The sequence below is a fragment of the Bufo bufo genome, chromosome 4 (assembly GCF_905171765.1).
Source record: "Bufo bufo chromosome 4, aBufBuf1.1, whole genome shotgun sequence".
Taxonomy (NCBI): Eukaryota; Metazoa; Chordata; class Amphibia; order Anura; family Bufonidae; genus Bufo; species Bufo bufo.
The window spans coordinates 260499124-260511498 of NC_053392.1; the positions used below are offsets into that span (position 1 = coordinate 260499124).

At 40.9% G+C, this 12375-nt stretch overlaps 1 protein-coding gene across 1 annotated transcript in view; it reads right to left on the reverse strand.

The window, feature by feature from the left end:
* CSMD1 (CUB and Sushi multiple domains 1) overlaps positions 1–12375 on the reverse strand; it is a 2494699-nt gene that overhangs the window by 2186616 nt on the left and 295708 nt on the right. The window lies entirely within an intron of this gene.

Consider the following 12375-nt stretch of genomic DNA (forward strand, 5'->3'; position numbering starts at 1 on the left):
AGCAATGGATGCGGACAGCACACGGAGTGCTGTCCGCATCTTCTGCAGCCCCATTGAAGTGAATGTAAATGAAGAAGGGAATCCAGCTTCCAAAGAACGTGTTCATGCTTTAATGAATAAGTGCTTAAAATCCAGACATGTACATCAGGTCTACGCATTTCAGATCACTAAATGCAGATCCTTACTCATGACAACGAAATGATGTGAGGCACTGGCCTTAAATAAGGGGCAGGTCAAACATGTCAGGTGGACACAATCAACTATAGCTCCACCTCAAAGACATAAAAAACAAGTGTTAAAAAGACTTCAAAAAGCAACAATGTATCAGGGTCAATAGTGCAGTATGAGATCATGACTGCGGTTAAGACCCATTGGTACACAGGTATTCATAGTAAAGATCCAATAAGATTCTCTGTTTAAAAGAACTCTCCTATGATCACCTCCACGTTTGGGATATTTAACTCATTCCACCCCTTGCACAACAAGACCACTTGTATCACCTGCATGACAAGCCGCATAGTGTGACCTGACCGCAGAAACATTTCTGGTCAGCGCATGCGGAATATCAGAAATATGCCTCTGAATCCTTGTTTTAAGGCTGTTGGAAGTACAGCCTATATACTGTAAGCGGCATATCGTGCAGGTGATGCAATACACCACAAAATTGGTGTTACAATTGATGTACTGTTTAAGTGAGAAGGTTTTTTGGTTGGCCACAGAAACAACAGTTTGGCCAATTTGTATGTGGTTACAGCAGGTGCAAATGCGATGTCCGCATTTAAAATTTCCCTTGAAGCGTAACCAACTCTGCTGTTTCTGGGGATCATCCAAAAACAGACTTGGGCTGACTCGTTGACCCAATGTGGGCGCTCGGTGGGCAATGCATTTGACACCAGGGCTAAGAATATCAGACCACTGTCCATCTATACGCAATAAGACCTGTCATATAATCAGAAAACATCTGTCCATGTTGCGCATAGATGGACAGTGCTACATACTCTCCATGCTACATACATAGCTGATGCACCCAGCTATACTGCATACTTAACTGACACACACACACACACACACACACAGCTCTGCTGCATACACAGTTGACAAAAACAAACATACATTTCTCATATTTAATTTTGTTTTGTTTACCAAAATATCACCATACTAATTCTAGGTGCATCTATATTAAAGTTAGTAATGCTTTCTTTGTTCATTTTTGGAGGGTTGAAAAAGTGTACCAATGTATTATCACTCATAATGAAAATATGCAACCCATTGACTGGAACACTTGTGGTTGCATACAGTCCCTCTCCTTTAAATGTAATACTCATGTCACATTGGAAATAATTCCGCTATTATTACAGCTAAACATCTTGTTAAAATACTAGTTATATATTTTTTTTTATATAGAAAGGATCTATTGCAAGTTAAAAGGGTTTTCCGAAGCGGGATTTAATCTGAAGAAATATTTGATTTGCCACAAAGCCGAATTTCCTCGTGCTTCATGGTAACAAATATTTTTTCCTAAAATGGCAGCTAAAGTTGTCTTAGAAAGAACAGGAAAAAAATAAAAATCCTCCAAAGGCTATGATGTCATCACATTTAGCGCAGGTCGCTAAGTAGGTCTTTTCCGCGTAAGAGAGGAGCGAACTGCCTCTGCGCAAGCAAGTGTATGAAGTGAGTGTATTACTGTTTTTAACGGCCATTAGATGGGTGCACTTCTGTCTAAGCGGCCGTTAAAAACGGTCCCATTGATGGATAGGCTGATTAGGGTTTTAACATAGCGATCCGTGCGGAATTAATTTGTAACAAATAAAATTTCTTGTCAAAATTTGGCAAAGCTGCAGAATCAAATTTTTCAAAACTTAGCTAATCTCTAGTGTCACCGCCACTTCTGTGAGAAGATCTGGCAGACGTTCTTCTTTACCTCTTGTATGATGTTCTTTGTTTTGGTTTGACTTTCTCATCTCCTTTCATTCTGTCAGGTGTCACTTATTTCGACTAATCATCTTCCTTTATAATCCCTCCCATACTGCCTCACTTTGCGGTTTATACTACTTCCTGGATGAGGTGTTCACTGCTGGAGGCTGCTTCTGCTGTTTGTTCAGATAAGTCATTTACTTTATTGTGTTTCCTTGCTGGCTTGATTCTAGGTGACCCTGACTCTGTCTGTATTAAGTGCAGGGAGCAGGTGGTCGTGTCCCCTCACTATTATAGCGTTTTCGGGTGTCACACAGTATTAGGTACGCGGGCAAGCAATTGTCTACCATACAGACCCTTGCATGTGCATAGCAGTCAGGGAGAGCTCTTAGGGTTTTATAGGGTTCACCTATAAGCTCCTTAGTTTGGGATCAAGCCAGTCGCTCGTTTATTTATATGTTCCAGCTATATGCTAACTTCATCCGTGACATCTAGTCATCGTTATCTGATGGAGACCCCCGCAATCAGATTTTTGAGAAGGCACAGGAGCTTGCAGTAGTGCCGCGGCCATCTTTCTGCTCACCAAGCACAGTGCCGTATATTGCATAGCTCTGCTTGGTCTCAAGCTCTGGCCCATTCACTTCTATGGGGCTGAGCTGCGCCTATGCCTCGTGACCGGTGAAAGTGTCATCACATGGCTTAGAAAAAGTTTAAGAAGGCCGCTACCTTACTGCAAGCTACGCTGCCTTCCCAAACAGCTGATCGGCGAGGTTCCCGGGTGTAAGACCCACAACGATGATAGGTCATCAGAATTAAAGTCTCACTTTTACTGCAGTAAATGTAGCATATTATTAAGTTATCAGAATTAAAGTCTCACTTTCACTGCCGTAAAAATGTAGCATATTATTAAGTTATCCATATTTTATATAATTAAAAAATGTGCGCAGCTAACCGTGAATCAAATCAATTGAAATGCTTTCTTCACACATGATTTTTGTTTGCTATTTTTTTTATTTAAAAATGCCTAAAAAAGAGTAAGTCTTTTCTTTTCCCACTCAAGGAGGCAACTTTGGCGTGGTGAGTGGGCTTATGCTTTTTGATCAAAACATATACTAATGCCTCATGTACAGTCGTGGCCAAAAGTTTTGAGAATGACAAATATTAGTTTTCACAAAGTTTGCTGCTAAACTGCTATTAGATCTTTGTTTCAGTTGTTTCTGTGATGTAGTGAAATATAATTACACGCACTTCATACGTTTCAAAGGCTTTTATCGACAATTACATGACATTTATGCAAAGAGTCAGTATTTGCAGTGTTGGCCCTTCTTTTTCAGGACCTCTGCAATTCGACTGGGCATGCTCTCAATCAACTTCTGGGCCAATTCCTGACTGATAGCAACCCATTCTTTCATAATCACTTCTTGGAGTTTGTCAGAATTAGTGGGTTTTTGTTTGTCCACCCGCCTCTTGAGGATTGACCACAAGTTCTCAATGGGATTAAGATCTGGGGAGTTTCCAGGCCATGGACCCAAAATATCAACGTTTTGGTCCCCGAGCCACTTAGTTATCACTTTTGCCTTATGGCACGGTGCTCCATCGTGCTGGAAAATGCATTGTTCTTCACCAAACTTTTGTTGGATTGTTGAAAGAAGTTGCTGTTGGAGGGTGTTTTGGTACCATTCTTTATTCATGGCTGTGTTTTTGGGCAAAATTGTAAGTGAGCCCACTCCCTTGGATGAGAAGCAACCCCACACATAAATGGTCTCAGGATGCTTTACTGTTGGCATGACACAGGACTGATGGTAGTGCTCACCTTTTCTTCTCCGGACAAGCCTTTTTCCAGATGCCCCAAACAATCGGAAAGAGGCTTCATCAGAGAATATGACTTTGCCCCAGTCCTCAGCAGTCCATTCACCATACTTTCTGCAGAAGATCAATCTGTCCCTGATGTTTTTTTTGGAGAGAAGTGGCTTCTTTGCTGCCCTTCTTGACACCAGGCCATATTCCAAAAGTCTTCGCCTCACTGTGCGTGCAGATGCGCTCACACCTGCCTGCTGCCATTCCTGAGCAAGCTCTGCACTGATGGCTCTCCGATCCCGCAGCTGAATCCTCTTTAGGAGACGATCCTGGCGCTTGCTGGACTTTCTTGGACGCCCTGAAGCCTTCTTAACAAGAACTGAACCTCTTTCCTTGAAGTTCTTGATGATCCTAGTAGCCACAATATCCTTGCCTGTGAGGCCATTTTTATGCAACGCAATGATGGTTGCATGCGTTTCTTTGCAGGTCACCATGGTTAACAATGGAAGAACAATGATTTCAAGCATCACCCTCCTTTTAACATGTCAAGTCTGCCATTTTAACCCAATCAGCCTGACATAATGATCTCCAGCCTTGTGCTCGTCAACATTCTCACCTGAGTTAACAAGACGATTACTGAAATGATCTCAGCAGGTCCTTTAATGACAGCAATGAAATGCAGTGGAAAGTTTTTTTGGGGATTAAGTTAATTTTCATGGCAAAGAAGGACTATGCAATTCATCTGATCACTCTTCATAACATTCTGGAGTATATGCAAATTGCTATTATAAAAAGGTAAGCAGCAACTTTTCCAATTTCCAATATTTATGTAATTCTCAAAACTTTTGGCCACAACTGTACAGCATGTATGCCGGGGCTGTATACTATTTATTATGCTTAATTGTTAATTATGCTGAGAAGCAGTTATAGATCAAAACACATCCATGTTTTCCTCTTTTTTTGGAGGGATATTTCTTTTCTTAATTTTACATGCCTTTTTTTGCGAGTTTTTTGGGTGTATTTGTTGCATTCTTTTCTTTTTTTGGTTAACTAATAATGTCTATGTGTTATTAGGGGGCATTCACACGACCAAATGTATTTTGTGGCCTGAAAAACACAGATCCACAAAAAATATGGATGACGTCCGTCTGACATCTGTGTTGCATTTGTTTTTATTTGTAGATACATTGTAACCATGCCTATACTTGTCTATACCAAGCAGGAGTAGGTCCAGAGCAAGTAGGCCTAAATGGGGGACAAAGTCCCCAACTGCCCCAAAGCACCAGAGAAGCTCCGAGGGTCCCCCCGGGCCGATCTCAGCCTATGGAAAGAAGAACAGATATATAAAGAAGCAAATCCCAAACAAATTGCATATATGTGGTGATAAGGGAAACTGAACCTAGAATCATTCACTATGCATGATCTAGCTGCTCAAGTAGCTAATAAAGTTCTTAGCTGTATTGTTGTAAAACATATATCAAACCTAAGATCCCTTAAAGGGAGAAAGGAGAGGGTCATCAGTCCACTTCGGTGACCTGATTCTGGAAGCCAGCTGCCATGACAGTGGAGAGCCGATTTTAGGTAAGTCCAGGGGGCTGTTGGAAGCCTGGACGGTATGTCAATTGGGGGTATCTCCAAGGCCTCCTATATCTTGATCAGGTTGGTCGGGTGTCTTATCGCCATTTGTCTGCCGTTAATAGAGGTACTGAGGCCGAACGGGAATAGTCATCGAATATGTAGTTTCTTGGCTCTCAATATGTCCGTCAAAAGACGCAGGGCCCTGCATTTGGCCAGGGTGCTTGCAGCCAAGTCCTGGAAAAGCAAGATCTTCTAATTGTCTAGCAGGATGTCATCTCTTTCTCTCACTGCCTTGAGGACCGCAGCAGTGTCCAGGTAGTTAAACAGAGCACATATTGTGTCCTTGGGGGATCTCCCGTAAGGGTCTTCGGTCTAAGGGCCCTGTGTGCTCTCTCAATAGTAATGGCAGTGGCTCGTTTAGGCCCCACCAGTGTGTGGAAAAAATCTGAATTACATTTTCAGTTAAGGCCTCGGCGGGGATCAACTCTGGTATGCCACATAGTCCCACATTTTTTCTTTGTTCACAATTTTCCTGGTCGTCCAGGTAGAGATGGGTGTTATTAATCCATGTGTGGAGAGCCTGCAGTTGAGACATGCATCGCCCTGTTGTGCTGCGTGATCAAGACCTGAGAGTCCTCGAGCGCTTCCACCCTGTGGCCCATCTGCTTCACCTCCATCTTGATGTCTGCCAGCTCCCTCATCACAGGGGATAGGGCTTGGGTCAGTGATTGCTTAAGGAAGGACCAGGTAATTGGCATCGGGACTGGGTCCCCTTGTGTATCCGAGAGGGCATAGGAGCTGCTGTGGTGCGGGATTCAGCCGCTGCTGTTTTCCCCCGGTAGGCAGGTGATGGCAACTTCTTGTTTAAGTATTTATTCAAGTCCCCTTGGGACTTTTTGGTTTTTGGGGCTGTGCTCCAGCTCCCTACCTCTCTTTGCTCAGTTAGCCCATGGTTAGACAGGGTTAGTCGTCAGGGTCACTGTTAGGTCAGGTGATATGGTGAGGAGCTCGAGCTTCAAGCGTCCAGTACCATGCTCTGCTAGCTCCGCCCCCTCAATTAAACATTTTTGACAAACAAGGCCAAGTAGCAAAATGTGCAAAAGCAGTGAAAATGCTGAAATCTAATAAAAGCATCATTTAAGGGGCTGTGCCTAGTACGACTTTTGCAAGAAAAGCCATAGATGCATGAATATATCAGAATAAAGGAACATTTTCTTACGGTAGAAGAATGGAAATTTTACGTTCCAGCTTTTGATTTACGGCAAGACCCCCATTTTTTACCAGAACCAAAATGTATACTTTTTGACCATAATCTGAAAACACATTTCCACACATATTTTTTTAGTTTAGCATAATCTGAAAAAGCCTCACCTAACACATTACCCTGAGGAAGCAAACTCCAGACCATCTGAATTGCAGATAGGAAAGTTGCTAGCATACCACAGAGCCTTACTGCTCTAAACAAGAGGTTTTATGTTCTTAGAAAATACAGTAATTCTATATTAAATTTATACTTTCCTGAAATTCCTTTTTTTTTTACCTGGAGGGGGATATGGACAGGAGGACAATGGGTCTTATTAAAATTCTATTTTCACAAAATACAGGCATGTAATAATTTTATTTAAAAAAATAGGACAAATGTAAGTTTATTTATAGAGAACATAAGGGGCTGTCTCACTTTAGCAAATGGCATTTATCATGTAGAGAAAATTAATATAAGGCACTTACTAATGTATTGTGATTGTCCATATTGTCACCTTTGCTGGTTGAATTCATCTTTTCACCACATTATACACTGCTCGTTTCCATGGTTACGACCACCCTGCAATCCAGCAGTGGCCATACTTACACACTATCGGAAAAAATGCCAGTCCATGGACGCTCTCGCAGTTTCGGCCAGCAGAATAGCGGGCACTTTTTCCGATAGTGTGCAAGCAAAGCCACTGCTGGATTGTAGGGTGGTCAGTATCCCTGGAAACAAGCAGTGTATAATGTGATGGAAAAATGAATCCAGCCAGTAAAGAAAGCAATATGGGTAATAACAATATATTAGTGTCTTGTATTAACTTTCTCTACAAAAGTGTAATTTGCTGAAGTGAGGCAACCCCTTTAAAGTGCTTGTTCCAGTCACCCCTCACACAGAGCTCTGAGTTTTTATAGCCAGGGAGAGCTCACTTGCAAATACAGTAATGATATTTTCCATTATCATTGGTGGTTTAGCTGACTACTCAGAGCTGTGCTGAACCACTTTTCATATTGATCCCTAGATAATGCTGAACTGTTTAGGTCAGCATATCGAGTCAGCCGGGACAGCAGAAGCACAATGTACAGAAAGGATGAAAGAGGATCGATGATGTCACTGAGGAAAGCAGGCCCTGTTCAGCCCCCACTTTTCTCAGGAAGAGGGTAAGAGACAACAGAAGCAGTGAACATGAAGAAATGAGCATGATCCACCTGATGCTGGAACCAAACTACTACAGGGAACTGTAGGGCAACAAGCCAAGGGGAGGGCATTTGTGAAGGAGGACAAAGCCAGACAATGGTGCAATTTTGGAAACAATGGGGTATATTTATCAGAACTGGTGTAAAGGAAAACTATTAGTTGCCCAAAGCAACCTATCAGATTTTACCTTCAAAGCTCCTTTGGCAAATGAAAGGTAGAATCTGATTGGTTTCTATGGACAACTAAGCCAGTTTTACTTTACACCTGTTTGCTAAATATTCCCCATATGTATTTGCAAAAAATACTTAAAGGGGTTTTTCAGTTACACAAAAAAAAAATATATATATATAGCACCAGCATTAAACCTTGCTGCATTATATAAATCAGGTGATAAAGTTCTGAGTGTATTTCGACTCCTCCAGAGTAATGGCGAACTGTGACCCACATGCTGTGTTTACAGCCCAGTGTAAGACTCACGGGAATGTCTGTAGCACCAAGGATCTGGCTCTCCTTCCAGCTGGAACATCATAAATCCAAGCAGAGCCCGGCAGCCTCATTAGTATGGATATGGGTTGGGCCCTCTTCCAGCATATAGACTGTTACTAAAGAAATTACTTAACAGGTTTCCCTAAGGATTTAAACTCAACTCATTCTGTATGGCAGACAGAAGAGTTACCATTACACTATAGACCTGATCTGTAAGAAGAGCTTCATTTTCCATACTTAAGCTATTTTCTTCACAGGCATAACACTAAATACATACTACTGAAATGAAGGGAAAAAATTGTTTGACATTTACCAAACACCATAAGTAATGTGTTCAATCTATTGGTCAGCTTAATATGATTATAGGGATACTAAATACTGTTTTGTGATATTTCATACTAAGTATATTACAAAAACATTAATGGTTTTTCCTTGTTATTTTTTTTATCATTTTGTTATCTTTCTCTAGTTATTTTCTATTGTTTTGAACACTAACTATACAGAAAATTTTAACTTTTACCATAAAAGAAAAAAGCTAGAAGGTAAAAATTATATTTTTATAGGTCTTAGTGAGATTTGAATCCGAGACCTTCTGTACAATAAACGTCTGCCTTACCCACTCCTCTATAGAAAAGCTATGCTGTTAAGATGGGATTTTTACAGTATTTGGTATCCTTGTAATCATAATAACTGGTAGAATAGAATACAGTGAACATATTATTTATGGTGATTGGTAAACAGTGTAAATAAAAATAGATGAGTACATGGTTTGCCTTATTGGAGCCCTGAAAATCCTGATGGCAACCCTGGATCCAAGCTTGCTTGAAGCCCTGCTGGAAAATGTCAGCCCTAAGATCATCAGATTATGTTGAAAAAGCTCACAGACATCTAGTAAAATATATTGTATCCCGCTGAAGATGGATCCCTCCACACATATATAAAGACTTTTATACTGATAATAGAGAGATTTACTATCCTTCATATTGGACATTATTATTAGATAATTCAATAATGTAAACCTCACACATGTTAATCAAAGTAGGTAAGGAAGCTGGGAGTTCATGTTGTCAGGAACTAACATGTTGAAAATGCAGTGCAATCTGCAGGCAACATGTTCTAGATCAGGTATTGCTGAGCAGTTTGATATACACCCTGCGATTTTGCAAGTTCTCCCACTTAGAAATCAAGAAGGGGCCTTAAATTCACATTATAGGTCCATTCTCACTCTGAGAGACAGAATAAAAGAAAAAAAATAATCAGGAAATCACATTGTATGATTTTTGAAGAATGTATTTGTCTTGCACTGCTGAACATAAGTATTTGAACACCTGAGAATATCAGTGTTATTATTTGGTACAGAAGCCTTTGTTTGCAATCACAGAAGTCAAACGTTTCCTGTAGTTCTTGACCAGGTTTGCACACACTGCAAAAGGGATTTTGGCCCACTCCTCCACACAGATCTCCTCTAAATCTGTCAGGTTTCGGGGCTGTCGCTGAGCAAACACAGAGTTTCAGCTCCCTCCAAAGAAGTTCTATTGGATTTAGGTCTGGAGACTGGCTAGGCCACTCCCGAACCTTGATATGCTTCTTACGGAGACACTCCGTGGTTATCCTGGCTGTGTGCTGCGGGTCCTTGTCATGTTGGAAGACCCAGCCACGACCCATCTTCAATGCTCTGACTGAGGGAAGGAGGTTGTTGCTCAAAATCTCACAATAAATGGCCCCATTCATCCTCTCCTTAATACAGTGCAGTCGCCCTGTCCCCTTCGCAGAAAAGCACCCCCAAAGCATGATGTTACCACCCCCATGCTTCACAGTAGGGATGGTGTTCTGATCATCCACATGGTCATTGGTAAACTTCAGACGGGCCTGGACATGTGATGACTTGAGCAGGGGAACCTTCCGTGCAATGCATGATTTGAAACCATGACGGCGTAGTGTTCTACTGACAGTGACCTTTAAAACTGTGGTCCCAGCTCTCTTCATGTCATTGACCAGCTTCTCACTTGTAGTTCTGGGCTCATTCCTCACCTTTCTTATAATCAGTGATACCCCACGAGGTGAGATCTTGCATGGAGCCCCAGTCTGAGGGAGACTGACAGTCGTCTTTAGCCTCTTCCATTTTCTAATAATTGCTCCATCAGTTGATCTATTTTCACCGAGGTGCTTGGCAATTTCCCCGTAGCCCTTTCCAGCCTTGTGGAGGTCCACAATTTTGTCTCTGGTGTCTTTTGACAGATCTTTGGTCTTGCTCATGGTAGTAGTTGGCATCTGACTGACTGTGGGGCGGACAGGTGTCTTTAAAAAGCTCAGACAAGTGCTACTAAGTTAGATTAATGAGTGGAGTAGAGATGAATGTTTTAAAGGCACAGTAACAGGTCTTTGAGAGCCAGAATTCTTTCTGTTTCTCAGGTGTTCAAATACTTATGTTCAGCAGTGCAAGACAAATCAATTCTTAAAAAATCATACAATATCTCTCAGAGTGGGAATGCACTTACAATGTGAATTTCAGACCCCTCCATGATTTCTAAGTGGGAGAACTTGCAAAATTGCAGGGTGTTCAAATACTTCTGTTCCTTACTGTATAATGTGGGAAAGATTTGGTACTACACACTCAAGAAGAAAGCATTGCTGGAAGGCAGTATGTAGCAAAGATTACCCAGCAGCTCTTTCTGCTCACCAGCAATGCTTTTTATACACAGACTGTAAAATCACTACTGCACTGCTATATGGACTGCACAGGACAAAAGATAAGCAAATTAATTCATTAGAATTTAAATTTGACCAACATTTTTTGAAAAAAATTCTTGTTTGGTAGAATCTGAGTTTCTTCAGATTCATTTGGGTTGATTTTTTCCATAGAGAGAGAGAGACAGAGAGACAAAGAGAGAGAGACAGAGACAGAGAGACAGAGAGACAAAGAGAGAGATAGACTGCGAGATCTACATAGGACTTTAATATTGAAAAGAACAAGTGCAGCAACAGACATTTAACCGTTCAGCTGGGCTGGTGCCACTCTCTGAGGATGTGACTGAACAACATGGGAGCTATGCTATAGAATCATTAAAAATAGTGAGTTCCTCAAGGAATATATTATATAATATATTTACTAATAAGGAATATTTAATAATAAAATACAGAATAAAGATGAAAAATATGCAAATATAAAATATAATTGTGCAGTTATATAATATGTGTCCAGAACCACATATGCTGCGGACCAAGCAGCTAATATAAACTAAATGGATCTGTATATGCAAAATATTATGGTTAATGCTTAGCCAGAGTCCAATATGGAGGTTATAAATATAATAATCAATGATAACACAAAATACATGAGTAGCTGTTATTCCAATCAGTGACAGTTTAGTATGTTGTTAGGCGAAGTCTGTGAAATATACGTTGTATCATTCAGTTTGCAACAATGTATTCAATTGTTTGTTACTGCAGCGCTGGTATCAATGAATAAGAAAGGTAGCACCCACTTGCAAGCGCAGCGGGCACCATAGCTGCTGGGTTTCTAATGTTTTAAACAGCAGAGGCCCAGGGCTAATGTCATTTATCCCCTCAGATGCCACGTCAGGTGGCAGCACTAAAACCAGAAGCCGCACACTTCCTGGCCCAGAATGCCTTCCCCTGGCTGAGATTGGTGAAGCAGTTCTGTACTAGTAAAAGGCCTGAGCCTGTAGAAGGCTTCCAGGCTGATAACAAGTATATTTCAATGCTGGCCTCCAAGTGGAAGCACTGCATTGGAATATACTGAATCCAGTATTTTGTAATTGATATATATCCATTACAGAATACAAGTGGCAATCTAATAATTGCATATTATAGTCACCTAGGATGACATAAAAAAGGAAAATCACCCCTTTCCCTAGAGTAAAAAATAAACAATAAAAAAATTAAACATCGTGGGCATCGTCGCATCCGAAAACGCTCCATTAAAATGTAAAACTCTTTATCCCATACAGCAAATGATGGGTACTGAAAAACAAGGCCAATTTTCAATTTTTCGTCACTTCACCTCCAAAAAAAACTGTATAAAAAGTCATACACACTCCTAGATGTTACATTGTATGCAATAGTAAATGGAGCCATTAAAAAGTACAACTTGTCCCTCAAAACATAAGCCTTCGTAAGCTGTCTATGTGAATAGA